Source organism: Rutidosis leptorrhynchoides, chromosome 9 (genome assembly GCF_046630445.1).
Source record: "Rutidosis leptorrhynchoides isolate AG116_Rl617_1_P2 chromosome 9, CSIRO_AGI_Rlap_v1, whole genome shotgun sequence".
NCBI lineage: Eukaryota > Viridiplantae > Streptophyta > Magnoliopsida > Asterales > Asteraceae > Rutidosis > Rutidosis leptorrhynchoides.
In genome coordinates this window covers 11,961,243-11,978,876 of record NC_092341.1, presented here as the reverse complement: position 1 = coordinate 11,978,876, position 17,634 = coordinate 11,961,243, and the positions used below count along the sequence as shown (strand labels likewise).

The following is a 17,634-nucleotide window of genomic DNA, read 5'->3' as shown; positions in this document are numbered from 1 at the left end:
TGCACAACTACAATATGTATTCGATGAAAGTACATCAATTGTGAAAGGGGTCATTTACAAAGAAAAAAGACACCATAATACAAAATTGCATTCGTGAAATGCATAACTACAATATGTATTCGCTAGGATACATAATCAATTGTAAAATAGGTCCTTTACAAAGAAAAAAGGACACCATACTACAAAATCGCATTCAAAAAATGCACAACTACAATATGTATCCACTATGGTACAATTGAAAAATGAGTCCTTTACAAAGAAAAAGGACACCAAAATGAAAATTTGCATTCATAGAGGATTACATAGCATTAGTAAAATGCATACCCACAAAGGTCATTGAGGCTAACAAAGAAATGTCCTACAAAATCTTAAAAGAAGGTTGGAATATTAGTGAGCAATCATGCATAGAGTTAACATAGAGTACATCAAACAAAGGCACAAGGTCATCATAGAACAATGTTAGAAGCTCACACAAAGAGCATTACAAACCAAGAAAATATCCAAAGGGCACGCAGGCCACAAATACCAACAATTTGTTCAAGAAACGGATTAAACTACGCAACCACTACCAATAGCTGTAGATAGCAAAAGAGAGAAAGCAAAGATCAAGCTCGGTTATCATTAGCAACAAGCTTCAACAACTCAACAGGTTTCACATCTGGGTGAGCAGCAACGACAGCAACGTAATCACACTAGGCATCAACAAGCTTAGAACAAGCAGCATCAACAAGGGTACTGCCCTGATCGGTGTACTCAGGGAAATCCTCCAACTTAACTACCCCCTTGTTAGCCAGCTCCTCCAGTAAAGTGTACCTTTCATGTTGCCTAGCTGCAAGAACTATCCCCGCAAAGTAATCGCTCAGTTCTTGACTATTGACCAACTCCTTACAAACATAAGGGATAACCTCAGTGTTAACCTTGGCATAATCAGCCCTAAGCCCATCAAACCTTTTCTTCTGACTCTCTTGTTCAGTAACCACATCCTTGAGCTTCCCATGAACAACGTCAATCTCTGCGCTCAAACTTGAAATTTTCTCTTTGTCAAGACCTTGCTGAACCCGGAACCTGCTAATCTCCTCTTTTGCCGATTTAACTTCCTCCTCCCAAGAGGGATTCATTAGTATCTGCTGCTAAAGTTTCTTGATCAGCTCACCATTCGATGCATTAACTTGCCTTAAACCATACACCTCTGTCTCTTTAGTAACTAGATCTTGGTTGCATTTTTTAAAGCGAGACAACAAAAGGTGATCCATCAAAGCTGCACGGTAGCTTTGCACAGCATAATCCTCAGCAAACTTAAGAAGGTCAGAATGAGAAGCTTCAAACTCTGGTGAAACAAGCTTTCCCACGATACTGTAACATGCAGACGGCGATGGAAGGGCCGGCAGGGGATCTGCATAACAATAATCAAGCATGATGATCAGAATAATAAAATAAACTACCGAAAAAAGGGACAAAAAACAACAACTCGCCTGAAAGAGTATTTTCATCAGAACCTTCGGTAGGCTCAGAGCGATCTGCATTTTCACGATCAAATGAGAGTCTTGTTCTTTTCACAGCTGAAGATTGGACGATTTCCTTTTTCATTTTAGTTGCCTTCTGACGCATAGAAGCCCTGAGCTGAAACTTCTCAGAAGAAGGAGAATCGAGCTAAGCATCCACATTGATAGGCTCGTGTTCCAAAGCCACTTTTGCTTCTGTGACAATCGCTCCAAATCCATATGGATAATACGTCATTCATTGATTTCATTGCGAGGTATTTGACCTCTATATGATACGTTTTGTAAACATTGCATTCTTTTGAAAAGGCACACCATAAATGAATATTTAAATCAAAGGTTTTCGACATCAGATAATTTCTACATATATATAATCACCGTAAATAATAGTTTACAATAGTACTTCCGTTGACAATGCAGTCAAAATAAGATACATGATGATGATTTGGTGAATACAACGTTTCCTTGAAAAATATGCCATGTACGACTCCATGCACATAGCTTGTCTAACATATAAGCAAACAGCGGAAGACTTTTAGGAAACCTGAGAATAAACATGCTAACAAGTGTCAACACAAAGGTTGGTGAGTTCATAGTTTTAGTGTTTCGCATAATCTGTATATATAAAGGTGGATCACAAGATTTCAGTTGTTTTATCCGAAACGTTTATCAAAATATTCTACAAAATTGAGCACCCTGGTAACTAAACTTAACGTATATATAATTTATACCATTTGTATAATCATCTTAATAATACACGCAAACCAACGTGTACGCTTCTCAAATAGCATACGTCCGTTAAAAGGCTAGTGCTCTAGCTCGGACGGGGATATCAAGCCCTATGGATCCATATACAACTACTCGCGCCCACCAGTTCTTATAACCAGCAGTTACTAGTTACCAAAGCTAAGGGATTTTCGGTTCAAACTCAGTGTAGAATTAAGTATGTACTTGTATCCATTGCGTTTAAAATAAAGTGTATGTATTCTCAGCCCAAAAATATATATTGCAAAAGCAATTAAAAAGGGAGCAAATGAAACTCACCTTAGCAACATATAAAGTCGTTCACCAAAATGTGACTGAAACTCGGAATACCAAATATCCATAGATCTCAACCTAGAGAGCATATGTTGGTCAATAAATGTCTACCAAGCTAGGTCTGGTCATAGTGTATCATAATCCTAATGCTCGAGATCGACATACAAAAGTTATCCAAAGTTGTTTCAAAAAGTCAATTTTGACAATAGTTCAACAAAACGAGACGTGCTTTATATAAGAATTCATTTACTCAGCTGGTAATATTTAAAAATCCATTTTATCAATCTCGTAAACAAGTTGTTTAAATCTTAATTGCAGATTCAAAAGCAATTTCAATTAACGTCAATCATAATTCAGTTGATCATATCTTTTAATCCGTTCATCGAAACTATTCGATATCTAAATGAAAAGTTATTGATTTTTCGTTAGCTTTCCAAAACCATGTATATCATATACCTTTTACTAGTAATATATGTATTTAATTCGTGATTCATTATAAACTATTTAACGACGAAATTTAGTATACAAGCATGCATAAACATATATACTCGAGCACTAGACATGGATACACTATTAATATATAGAAGATAAGATATGAATGCTCACGTATCAATATTGTGATTCAATATTGCAGGAAAGTACGTAGACGCAACAGAGATGATAAACACTAGGTTTCATTTGCAAACAATACCCATGAACCTCCATAGTTATAACCCATAATTTCCTTAGCTCTATCCCGCTCGAAAACCCATTTCAAAAGTGACCAGCTCATGGCCTCGTCGTAATATTTTATGTATATTACTAATACTACTAATAATAATATTAAGATTAATAATAATATTAATCTTAATCTTAATAATAATAATAATAATAATAATAATAATAATAATAATAATAATAATAATAATAATAATAATAATATAAATAATAATATAAATAATAATAATAAGATTACAGAGGGAGTGATATATGTGTGTGAATTATTAAACTGAACTCGCGAGCTTTTATAATGTTTTCTAAATCTGATGCCCATGCGATCGCATGGGTTTTATGCCTATTTCTCATGCGATCGCATGGCCCCAAAATCCAGCTCACAATTTTTTAACTTTTAGCTTGTCGACATATTTTTATATAATATATATAATATATTTAATTTAAATAATTAATTATATATTATATTAAATTCACGTGCATAGTTGACTTGTAATTTTTTTTCGATAAGTTGTACGTCATCACTCGACTCATGTCCCGGTTCCGATTTCTCGATCGCATCTTTGTACGCTTAGAAAACTTGCATTTTACATTTCGTGTCACGTACCTTTGTCAAAATATAACCTTAAATTATCCCTAAACTATACCACTCAAAGTATATATTAAAATTTCGACTGTTTTGGTCATTTACTTCTATAAATCATTGTCTCACTATTTGTTAACATATATATATAATAACAATTCGTTTTATGACCAGTTTAATATTATATTTTATATATTTTCAATATTAATATATACGTTTTAAAATACATATCACAAGTTATTCATATATCTAATTCCAACAGTTAATATTCCTTATTATTGTATGTCTCCAAATTACGTTATTTAAACAAACACTTTACCATTTATTTCGAATATCGTTAAAAATGAACGATTTCCCAAATCAACGTGACTCACAACAGAGACTCGTAATAATATCATAATCTTTAAGGGACTCAATAAATATCTTTTAATTCAATCGTTTGGCATTATCTTTTTATCTCCGTAGTTAAATATATCAATCAGATAATCAAACCAATAAGTTTAATGCACAGTATCATATATTCAACACTTTGTTACATTTTCAAGTTATAGTATATGTATCTATTTATATATAATTGTTCGCGAATCGTTGAGAACAATCGAAGGGTATTTGAATAGTTCAAGAATTTTAGGATTCAACTTCATAGACTTTGCTTATCGTGTCAGAAATATTAATTCATTTATAGAATTTGGTTCAAAATAAGTCAAAATTTTCCGGGTCATCACAGTACCTACCCGTTAAATAAATTTCGTCCCGAAATTTGAGTGAGGTCGTCATAGCTAACAATAAAAATGTTTTTATGATGAATATGAGTCAATAAATAGATTTTTATCACCGTTGAATAATATGGATAAAATAATCCAAGTACTCGAAGCGTATGAGAGAAGTTATCGTAAAATAGTGAATTGAAGGAATAAGGATTCATCTTAATTCTTGACGTAGTATCGATTGATTTCCGGAATTTAAGGAATAGAAAATCTTCATAATCTAAATAAGATTTGATTCTTCGAAATTTAAGAAAATTAAGATTTCCTTTGATTAAATGCGTAATCTGTCTGGATTGCTATGTCTGATATTTCGCTATAAATTGACCTCTTCCGTTTCATTTATTTTCACCACTCCTATAATCTTCTTTCTTATTTCATACTTCCAAAAGATTGTGAAAATGCTTCATCCAGTTCTGATTTTTGATATACTCCTAACTTTCATATCTGTCATTCTTCTTTTTCATCTACCACCAGAGGAAGTTATTTTATTCTACCACTACCTTGGGGTTATAGTATTTTTCATTCTCCCGTATCTTTATATTGCTATGCACATTGATATACACGGTTTGTAATATATGTGTTGTTGTCAGACTTTATATTTTTCCCTTATATTTAGGAGCTCCATTCTTTCGTTTTTCCTTCCCGACTTCAAGTCAAGCGAATAATGGTCCAGAATTCATAGGTATGGAGTTTTGGATGAACATAGTTAATGTTCTGAGATGGTAATCGTAATGGCACGATTTTGATTTGTCAAATTACCAGAATATCTGGAAAGATAGAACTATCAAGAAGATATGTTCTTATTATGTTTGGAGATTAGGTAGAATGTAAGAGTCGTGTAACATGGCACATGATGACGGTATGGACTGTGAATCATCATGTTTCATTAGAAACTCAGCATGACTTACTGTAATATAATTACGTTGATCAAGTGTCATTATATTATACTAACTCATGCTTCAGCTCCCAACACCACTTCAAAAATATTCATATTTTAAACTCGAAGGTTTCAGAATTTAGAAACTAAAATGGTTTCTTTTATGATGTTACAAAAATATCGCAAGGAGAAAATTGATTTCCGATAAGAATGATTATGGAATTATCTCCAGAAATATGGAGGATATTTATAATGAAAGATACGATGATATCTTAGAATCATAGTGTGATGAAGAAATTCATTCACTATGATGTAGAGAAATTTAAGGAGTAAGGTATTTTCTAAAGACTTCATCAGAAACAGAATCATCAGGATTCTTACATACATAGTTTGGTCCTTGTATTTGTCCTTGGTCTCCTTTATGGTCTGCTCAATCCGTTTTTCAGTACCAAACTTTCTCTTTTTCTGTGCTTTTCCAACACACTTCTCTTTATCATTAAACTTTTGACTGTTAAAGTCGTTTACAGTTTTTGCGGCTTCATCAGCATTTTTCCAAAATTTGGAGGACTATTTTCACAGTTTGGGGTATTTTTCAGAAACTTCACATTCAAAGTATGCGAGTCTAGGAGATAGACATTATATGTATATATATAACTGTTGGAGTAGAATTACTGCGAGATTCAAAATACTGATTGCTAATTCTCGATAGTTGGTATGGCCATTCTTGCTACAAGATGCGGATGAGTATTTGTTAGGGTTTCAATGAATAATTATAGTGACTTTTCGGAGAGACTTAAGTCATAGATTAATGAAGTTGCTGGTACGTTTACTGCTAATGTGGTGGAATATAAACGATTCCCCGGTAACAATAAAAGAGCACGCATATATATCAAGGTTATAATAAGGCTAATCTAAAAAGTCGAAGTTGACTGGTTGGAAGTGTGGTAAAACTGGATACTTTGAAAAGAGTCAAGATTATTTTCGGTAAAAACAACGCTAAAGGATCTTGCACAGTTTTGAAGTCAAAGTATAGCTTTGAAAGATGTAGAGATCTAATAATGATGTCACTGGTTAAATCTTGACTTGGATTCTTTTCTGTCAGAATATGTAATTTGAATTCGAATAAGAATGGTTTTTCAGATTTCTATGAACGAATGTATAGCGTTGTGAAAGTAGTGTAGTTAATGATTATTGAATAATCGAATGATGTACTGTGTAACATATTAATTGTGAACTCGAATATTTCTCAGGTATTACCTACCCGTTAAAAAAATTTCACAATTAATACTTTGTACAAAGAATTTTCATTACAGTCTTTATGAAAATATAGGTATGTATATTTTCTTCAGATATAATACAGATTTAATGGGTTAATATCGTTTTAATCTCATTTGATTTTTAGGATGGAATTAGAAATGAATAATCTCTTATAGCATTAGATATTACATAATCTTTGCGGAGTATTTCACTAATGTAATCAATACTTCATTGTTTATTGATATCCATTGGTGAAGGATGTTGATGTTCGTTGATTTCTTGCAAACTTCGCAAGGTGCGAATGATGTTTTTCTAGAAAGTTTTGGATATATCGAAAGTGTAAAATCAAACATGTGATTGAATAATAAACTTGGTTTGTTATGGAATGGAATTCTTTGAGTTGAAATAGAGATTGTAGTTAACGATGGTTAAGTTGTTAACGAAGGATGTACATTATAGCATTTTAGTAATATGAATTAACCGAGTACTATTTACCCCTTAAAATTCATAATTAATAGCTTAGTACGAAAAGATTCATTTTGATTTCAAAATTCATATATATAAAATATACATATAATTTCTTCAGGGGAAATGATTTAATACTTCATAACTCGTTGATACGATATACGCGTTGTTGATTAGTGATGATGTTTGCGGTGATTATGGATCTGGCGGAGCTTGTAGTTGTTGTAGATGCTGCTGATGCTAACGATGCTGATGGTACTGACGGTGCTGCTGCTAGCAGATCTAGCTTGTAAATCGTGCACCATTCCGATCAGGGTTTCTAATCTCCCTTCTATCTTCTCTACTTATCTGATTTATGGTTAGAACTGGGATAAATAATCTATAAGATTTTAGAGATTACATAATCGCCGTTGGATATTTCTCCGATGAAGTTATGAATCCATACTTCATCGTTTGTTGTTGTTGGTACACCTTGGTATCTATGGTGCGTATGATGTTGATATTTGAGGTACAGATTGTGATGTTGAGGCGTGTGATGGTGATGTTGTTGTTGGTGGTGGTAATGATACTGTTGGTGTTGATGATGGTGGTACTGGTTAGGCTGCTGGTGCTGCTGCTGGTTTTTGTAATCCTTGCACCATATTCTCCAAAGCCACTACCCGAGCGCGAAGCTCGTTGACTTCTTCTATTACACTGGGATGATCGGTGGTTCGAACGATCGGATAAATAAGATTTAGAATATGGGATAGTATATAATCGTGACGAGATACTCGGGAAATGAGAGAGGAAATGGTGTTTCGAATAGGTTCGCCGGTAAGTGCTTCAGGTTCTTCACCAAGAGGGGAATGTGGTGGATGGAAAGGATCGCCTTCTTTTTGTCTCCAATGATTAAGTAGGCTACGAACCCATCCCCAATTCATCCAGAATAGATGATGACTAATTGGTTGATCCATTCCGGTTACACTGCTTTCGGAGCTCGATTGGAAATTCATATCGGAATATCTGTCGGAATCTGAGGAATTTGAACTAGATGCGGAATTCATCTTACACGGTTAGATAAAGGATTTTTGATATGAAATGATTTTTGGATATCAGATGATATTCTAATTACATAGAATACCTATATATAATACAAGGGATCCGTAAATTACGGAAGAAACTTTCGGAAGCTGTCAGGCAAAGTTTACAGTAACAGATACGCTAATATATGAATTAGCAGATACGCTAAGATACGAATTTTGTCTATACACTATTCATGCAATCAATGTAGTAAGACGTGTCTAGACTAAGAATGATAAGCAGGTAATTTCTGACAAGAAATGATAAGCAAAACTTTTGACATGCAGACACCGTCGAAGTCCAGACTTACTAATGCATCCTAACAACTATCAGTTAGACACACTCATGCAAGACCTGGTTCGCTAAGACCAACGCTCTGATTTCAACTGTGATGATCGCTCCAAATCCATATGGACAATACGTCATTCATTCATTTCATTGCGAGGTATTTGACCTCTATATGATACGTTTTGTAAACATTGCATTCTTTTGAAAAGGCACACCATAAATGAATATTTAAATCAAAGGTTTTCGACATCTGATGATTTCTACATATAGATAATCACCGTAAATAATAGTTTACAATAGTACTTCCGTTGATAATGCAGTCAAAATAAGATATATGATGATGATTTGGTGAATGCAACGTTTCCTTGAAAAATATGCCATGTGCGACTCCATGCACATAGCTTGTCTAACATATAAGCAAATAGCGGAAGACTTCTAGGAAACCTGAGAATAAACATGCTAACAAGTGTCAACACAAAGGTTTGTGAGTTCATAGTTTTAGTGTTTCGCATAATCTGTATATATAAAGGTGGATCACAAGATTTCAGTTGTTTCATCCGAAACATTTATCAAAATATTCTACAAAATTGAGCACCCTGGTAACTAAACTTAACGTATATATAATTTATACCCTTTGTATAATCATCTTAATAATACACGCAAACCAACGTGTATGCTTCTCAAATAGCATACGTCCGTTAAAAGGCTAGTGCTCTAGCTCGGACGGGGATATCAAGCCCTATGGATTCATATACAACTACTCGCGCCCACCAGTTCTTATAACCAGCAGTTACTAGTTACCAAAGCTAAGGGATTTTCGGTTCAAACTCAGTGTAAAATTAAGTATGTACTTGTATCCATTGCGTTTAAAATAAAGTGTATGTATTCTCAGCCCAAAAATATATATTGCAAAAGCAATTAAAAAGGGAGCAAATGAAACTCACCTTAGCAACATATAAAGTCGTTCACCAAAATGTGACTGAAACACGGAATACCAAATATCCGTAGATCTCAACCTAGAGAGCATATGTTGGTCAATAAATGTCTACCAAGCTAGGTCTGGTCATAGTGTATCATAATCCTAATGCTCGAGATCGACATAAAAAAGTTATCCAAAGTTGTTTCAAAAAGTCAATTTTGACAATAGTTCAACAAAACGAGACGTGCTTTATATAAGAATTCATTTACTCGGCTGGTAATATTTAAAAATCCATTTTATCAATCTCGTAAACAAGTTGTTTAAATCTTAATTGCAGATTCAAAAGCAATTTCAATTAACGTCAATCATAATTCAGTTGATCATATCTTTTAATCCGTTCATCGAAACTATTCGATATCTAAATGAATAGTTATTGATTTTTCGTTAGCTTTCCAAAAACATGTATATCATATACCTTTTACTAGTAATATATGTATTTAATTCGTGATTCATTATAAACTATTTAACGACGAAATTTAGTATACAAGCATGCATAAACATATATACTCGAGCACTAGACATGGATACACTATTAATATATAGAAGATAAGATATGAATGCTCACGTATCAATATTGTGATTCAATATTGCAGGAAAGTACGTAGACGCAACAGAGATGATAAACACTAGGTTTCATTTGCAAACAATACCCATGAACCTCTATAGTTATAACCCATAATTTCCTTAGCTCTATCCCGCTCGAAAACCCATTTCAAAAGTGACCAGCTCATGGCCTCGTCGTAATATTTTATGTATATTACTAATACTACTAATAATAATATTAAGATTAATAATAATATTAATCTTAATAATAATAATAATAATAATAATAATAATAATAATATAAATAATAATATAAATAATAATAATAAAATTACAGAGGGAGTGATATATGTGTGTGAATTATTAAACTGAACTCGCGAGCTTTTATAATGTTTTCTAAATCTGATGCCCATGCGATCGCATGGGTTTTATGCCTATTTCTCATGCGATCGCATGGCCCCAAAATCCAGCTCACAATTTTTTAACTTTTAGCTTGTCGACATATTTTTATATAATATATATAATATATTTAATTTAAATAATTAATTATATATTATATTAAATTCACGTGCATAGTTGACTTGTAATTTTTTTCCGATAAGTTGTACGTCATCACTCGACTCATGTCCCGGTTCCGATTTCTCGATCGCATCTTTGTACGCTTAGAAAACTTGCATTTTACGTTTCGTGTCACGTACCTTTGTCAAAATATAACCTTAAATTATCCCTAAACTATACCACTCAAAGTATATATTAAACTTTCAAGTGTTTTGGTCATTTACTTCTATAAATCATTGTCTCGCTATTTGTTAATATATATATATATATATATATATATATATATATATATATATATATATATATATATATATATATATATATATATAATAACAATTCGTTTTATGACCAGTTTAATATTATATTTTATATATTTTCAATATTAATATATACGTTTTAAAATACATATGACAAGTTATTCATATATCTAATTCCAACAGTTAATATTCTTTATTATTGTATGTCTCCAAATTATGTTATTTAAACAAACACTTTACCATATATTTCGAATATCGTTAAAAATGAACGATTTCCCAAATCAACGTGGACCTCACAACAGAGACTCGTAATAATATCATAATCTTTAAGGGACTCAATAGATATCTTTTAATTCAATCGTTTGGCATTATCTTTTATCTTCGTAGTTAAATATATCAATCAGATAATCAAACCAATAAGTTTAATGCACAGTATCATATATTCAACACTTTGTTACGTTTTCAAGTTATAGTATATATATCTATTTATATATAATTGTTCGCGAATCGTTGAGAACAATCGAATGGTATTTCAATAGTTCGAGAATTTTAGGATTCAACTTCATAGACTTTGCTTATCGTGTCAGAAATAGTAATTCATTTATAGAATTTGGTTCAAAATAAGTCGAAATTTTCCGGGTCATCACAGCTTCACTCTGTGTCTTGGGGACATTTGATGACGAAGCAACACCACGAGGTCTGCTTTCAACTTCCAGAAAACCCGAAACAGACGGAGATCCAGTATCTTTGACGACAGTAGTGGCAGCACAAGCAGCAATTGTCATTTCTTTCACACCCAATGATTTGATAGCGTTTCTTAGAGACATTTCTGCAAATCAAAAACAAACAAAGCATAAGATTCAACCCATGACATGCAAAAAACAAAATAACCTAAGACAAATAATACCTACCCTTATCCCCACACATAAACACCGGATTTTCCTTTCCTTTTTCCCAAGAAGGAGACATTCCAAGCTTAAACAACATCGAATCAGGGAACGTGAAGCAATTATCGGATGACGACAGATCCTACTGATAAGTGGATCACTCTTTGCAGCCTCAGGAATAGGATCATTGTACTCCTTAGGGACAACAGCTCTAGATGGATCAACAACGTTCGGGTAAAGGTGGGGAAAAAAGAAACTCTTCTCATGTAAACAAAATGGCTCTTCCAGCCACGAACATCCGGAACAAGGGGAGAAAAACAAACAAGGGTTTCAGAAGCCTGACCCTTTTTCTTACGACGCTTTGCAATGGTAACCCAATTACCAGCATCGCAAATATTGAAAAAACAACGAAAAATATCTACAGAAGGTTCAGCACCATATGCTCTACACATAACTTCGAAATCCATACTTTTCTTAGTCGCCAAAGGATGTAAAATTGAAACGTGCAACTTAAAGTGATTCAAGACGCTAAGATAAAAAGAAGAAATTGGCAATCTAACGTTGCATTTAGTAAACAAACAAGTATAAACTCCCACATACCCTTCTGGAAAATTAAGAAATTTCTTTTCAGGATGAAGCAAAAGAATATCATCATCAGACACATCTAGGGTTTTTCTAAGTTTCGAACATTGATCGACACTTACAGAACTAAAAGTAGTGTGCAAACCTTGTTTCGCCATTAAGAAAAGAAGAAAAGTCAGAGAGAATTACCTTGAAGATGGAAGGAGAACTTGATCGATAGAGAGAAAAAGAAAGAAGAAAATGAGAAATTAGGGCTCGGGTGATAAGTATTAAAGGGGGGATGGACTGCAAATCGTCAAATCAAAACTGCATTCTCGATAGACGAAATGAAAAATTACCGCAGTACCCTTATCTAGTGGAAAGAGAATATCTCGGCGATGGAGGGCAAAAGCGACATTTAACTTATAACAAGCAATTATGACGGCTACGAGCTGTCTAATCGGATGCTTAATGGAGCTTATAGTTTAATTTCACGAAGCAATATATAGCAAAACCCTTCGTAAATTTAAACTGGGGGGCTTGATAGTACACCCCAGGTCTCGGGATATTCTGAACGTCACGAAGGTATATCACGAAGATAAACGATAACGAAGGTGTCACGACAACCGAGACCGAAGGGCTGAACTAGATCACGTGATTACACAAGTCAAAGAGATATGGAAGATATCTCATGCAAACAGTGGGCGGCGCCACCAAGGCAGTTAAGGAAAGCATCTAGCTTGCTTTTCTTCGCCACTGTAGCACCGTCACCCCTCAAAGGGAAAGTCCACCAACACTTCCATAATCGCCTTGGAACATGGAAATGCGTTGAAACCTGAATGAAGCGCCTCGGTTAGGCTATAAAAGGGGAAGCATGATCCTTGAATGGGACATGTTCACTCAAGTACAACACACAACACATTGAAGACACTTCAATGTCACTCTCAAACCTTGGTGGCGTAATGTGAGAAATATTCTCACTATCTTCGGGGAATCTCCAACAAACTTTCTAAACATCATTCACACCGTTCACATCACTCTAAACATCTGATAGTTAAACCTGATCAACCAAATCTTAAGCCACGTTAAGTTAGCTCGAAAAAGTGTACAAACAATAATGTTTTTTCTTTTTTTTCGTCAACAGTTCTATAATTCTTGAACAATACTCTGTATTTTACGTAGTTTGTTATTCCCTACATTCTTTTAAGAAAGCGTATGACTATATCAATCATTTATCACATTGAAAATTAAAGCCAAATATGAAAAAATTTATGTATGTATATACAGCATCTATTAATTAGGATACTTAAATGTTGAAAAAATTGTGTGTGATAATTTTCTTTACATTATAAAATTATATATAAATAATAAATATAAATATATAAAAAATATATTTGATGAGATGAATATGTAAACTAAATATTTAAGATATACTAAACTTATTCAAGATAAACTTGAATATTAGAGGATTTAGTTTCCTAAGATGATTAAAAACTTTTTTGTATCTATCCCTAAAGTAAAGACTATTAAGGAGCTTCTAAAATAATAGACTTGAACTCCCCTGCATCCATTGTCGTTTTTCTCCCTGTTCATTACCACAATATACCTCAATCACACACGTAAATGCATCATGATGATAAAAATATGATAAATATGATAATAACTTAACAAATGTGAGTACCATCCTTAACATTAGGACACATTAGACAACTAATGTTTTCTAGCTTTTCTCTTCACATGCCATGCTTGTTTAAAAGAAACTTCAACATTCAACTGCTTTTTCAAATCGGCTTGAACTTTTTTACAGAATCAACCTTAACCGAACGAAAAATATGGGAAGCAATCAACGTAGACGTCAGATTACTATTCTTGTTACTGCTACAATCATTACGACAACTATGAACACCAACCCATTTCGTTATTTGCCATTTCTTATGACTTTTCTTATATAAACCGCGTACACACCAACTACATTTTCCTTTTTCTTCATCGGCTATTTTGCATTTTGCTGCCCATGTATTAACTCTACTTTCAACCAGTTTAAATTCCTTATTTTGTTCTACCGACCACAACGTTACTGCATTTTTCAGCTCTGTTGCTTTCAAATTTCATTCCTAACCGAATATTATTTTCTTCTTCTTTCAAACTATCTAAACATAACCTACCTTCTGAATCTGTTACTTTTGCATCATCAGTCCCTTCGTTAACATCTCTTAACACTTTCAGCGTTAACTGAGCTTGATCTTTCACCAAATTCCTTCAGACGTTCAGATCTTTCTTCACAAGGCAAAGTTACGACATGAACACTTTCAGACAAATTTGTGTGTGGGGTCCGTTTATCGGTTGTAATTACTTTTTCTAGGATAATGTCTTCACTCTCGACATGAACTTGAGCCAAAAAATCTTTATCCTTTTCAGCGCAATAATACATCAAGTCTAAAGTTTGATCACTTATAATCGGTGAGGACATAGGTTTCCCACAATGTTCAAAGTGCAGAGTGATTTTCAACTGACATTTTTGTTTTCCGGCCCCGATATGTTTATAAATCAAATCAAGAAATTCTTCGAAAGGCATTTTATCTCTTGCCACAATCGTGAAGTGTGTAGTTGATTTGTGATGCTTGACTTGACCATTTTCATATTCAATATTACCACCGTAATAGATGTTCACAAGAAATGGATGTTCTAAAGCCATAGCAATAAGTATATTTATCCTACCTGCACAATTAAGCATAAAATTTGCAGGGTCAATCTTTAAATATATTTCTTGATTTTTTTTAGCTGCAGAGTGCTACACCAAACATAAAATACCTTTCCATTAAACATTTTGTTTTTCCTGCACAAAATAATTCGGCTCCAAGCTAAAAAGCCAAAAAGTAATTGATATAATTTTGATTTATATACATATTAAAATATACATACAATTATACATTATACAATATATATCAATATAGCCTTAGAATATAAATATGACTCTTAATTTATCAACTTGCAGCTGCTAACAAACGGAAGAAGTATTGTATGATTACTAAATCACGGAAAGGGTAAAAACAAATGGATCGATGATTTTTGGGGTACACAGATAGATTTAAAATCGAGAAATTAGAGGGCTAAAAATGTATACCTTTGCATAATTAGTTACTGCGAAGTTATAAGCTGAAATCTTAAATGTTTGACATGTGAATTTCACGTGAAATCGAGCAAGTTCTGTATTTGAGCAGAGTGATTAGACTGACTGGAGAAGAAAAGGGGTTTTTCTAGTTCATGCGAGACTGAAAATGGAAAATAACACAATTTCGTTTTCTTTAAAGAAAAACAATAACAAAAAGAAAAAAATAAATAATTTCACATTCACGTTTTCTTTTAAAAAAAAAATAGTAAATTAATAATTAGTAATTAGTAAGTGTCTACTTTTTCTTAATTGACCCCGAATGTTGAATCATTCAGCATTCAGGATGGCAATGGGCGATCGTGACCCACGGGTACCCGATCCGTGATGGACGGGTAAAATCATAAAATCTTACCCGCGGGCACGGGTACGGGTAAAAAATTATACCCGCCAATGGGTCGCGGGCGGATCGCGGGTACATACTACCCGTTGCTGGTAAAACCCGATCCGCTAATTCATGAGATTTTTTATAATTTTTCCTCGAGTTTATACATACAACTAGATTTTGAGCCCGTGCGTTGCACGACTGTTAAGAAAAAAAAAAAAGGAAAAAAAACTTCAATCATTTATAGATAAATGACAATGTTGTTAAATTTGAATTGTGCAACACGAATCAAATCGAGAATTGCTAGTGAACAAATAATCGCACAACTCGTATATTGGATGCGAATGAGAATTGTTAAATTAAGAAAAGTCACATAGGATGAATGTAACCACAAGTGATACATAAAAGAGACGTATGCTGTTATCCGAGTTATTTGTCCATTAGAATCACAACATGCAAGCGTTACACATTTGAGTAGCGATTTTAAAGAATTATCTATTGCCTTGGTGACATCATGCAGATTAATGTTGATTGATGACAACAATAATAGTACATATTATCTACAACAAAATTAAAATCTATTTTGTTTTACGATTAGTCTAAATTATTTCATACAGTCCAGAAAGTGGATGTAACTCTGTAAGCATGTACATGACCTGAAAATGTTAAAATATATATGTCAAGATCACTGTACAAGAATTAAGCTGATCATGTTATGAGCATTTATAATTATACGGAATAATATTCAGTTGCAAAGTGATTCAAGCCAAAACTCACCTTAATATTCAAGCAGAGTTGTCGACCCTGTAATGAACAAAAGCAATCTCATAACATCCATTCATCTTATTCTCTTCACTAAATAATCTAAAAAGGTAGATCATAAAAACAATACCTCAACAATATTCTTTTGATCAGGTCTCCTATGTAAATGTAAGATCTCTATGAGAGTAAAGTTCTCATAAACTTAGAACTGAACACTTATTATAAAAACCCAAAGCAATCTTCAAAGACGGTCCTGCTAAGATATGGTCCTTTATAATAAACCCATTAATATTTTTAAGTTGTCATACATACACTGTCAATATATATAGTAGTCTATATCTGTGTATAGATAGAGAACTCACCTATTCTTTATAGTGATCACTGAATGCAGACAAGTCATTCTTTGATATTGCTATATAACTATCTTCTATCATCAACGTATTTGATTTGCAGGCCCACTGTACATACGAATCAATACTGAATTAAATGTGTCTATTGTTACGAAATCATTATAAAACTTTTAATTAGAAAATGCACAAAAAGATAGAGCCAGTCTCTATAAAACCAAAATAAATAAATAATAGATCTTAGGTAAGAAATTAAAAGATGTTATCAGCAAGTTCGAATCAATTCAGATGTAGTTTTGACTTCCAGTTTAATTGAATATATGAGTATTTGATAATCCATTGTGAATTTTAGCATCCTTTTTAGGGTTTGTTTGGGGTGAGAGAGAACTGTTTTTTAGGGAAGAGATAAGTTTGTTGAAAAACTCATGGGTATACACCAGAATCTATCTACGGAATATTTTTTAATCGATTTATTTTTTTCAGTTAAGTTTTTGTATTCATTAACGTGTTATTGTTATTATAGATCAGAAAATTTAAACTTTTTTTCAGTTAAGTTTTTGTATTCATTAACGTGTTATTGTTATTATAGATCAGAAAATTTAAACTTTTGACGGGCGTAAATTCCATTTGTCATCAATCCCTATTAATATGCTACTATTGACAATTAAGCTAAAATACTCTCTTTTTTATATAAGTATACTA

The 17,634-nt window shown here is 33.0% G+C and overlaps 1 long non-coding RNA gene across 1 annotated transcript; it reads right to left on the bottom strand.

Moving 5' to 3' along the window:
* Positions 1-16,306: 16,306 nt before the first annotated feature.
* LOC139865716 (uncharacterized) lies at positions 16,307-17,359 on the bottom strand. The gene is made up of 4 exons (XR_011765079.1): positions 16,948-17,359; positions 16,716-16,854; positions 16,601-16,627; positions 16,307-16,479 (listed from the first exon to the last, which is right to left on the bottom strand). It is a non-coding gene; the product is annotated as an uncharacterized lncRNA (long non-coding RNA).
* Between the last annotated feature and the right edge of the window lie 275 nt (positions 17,360-17,634).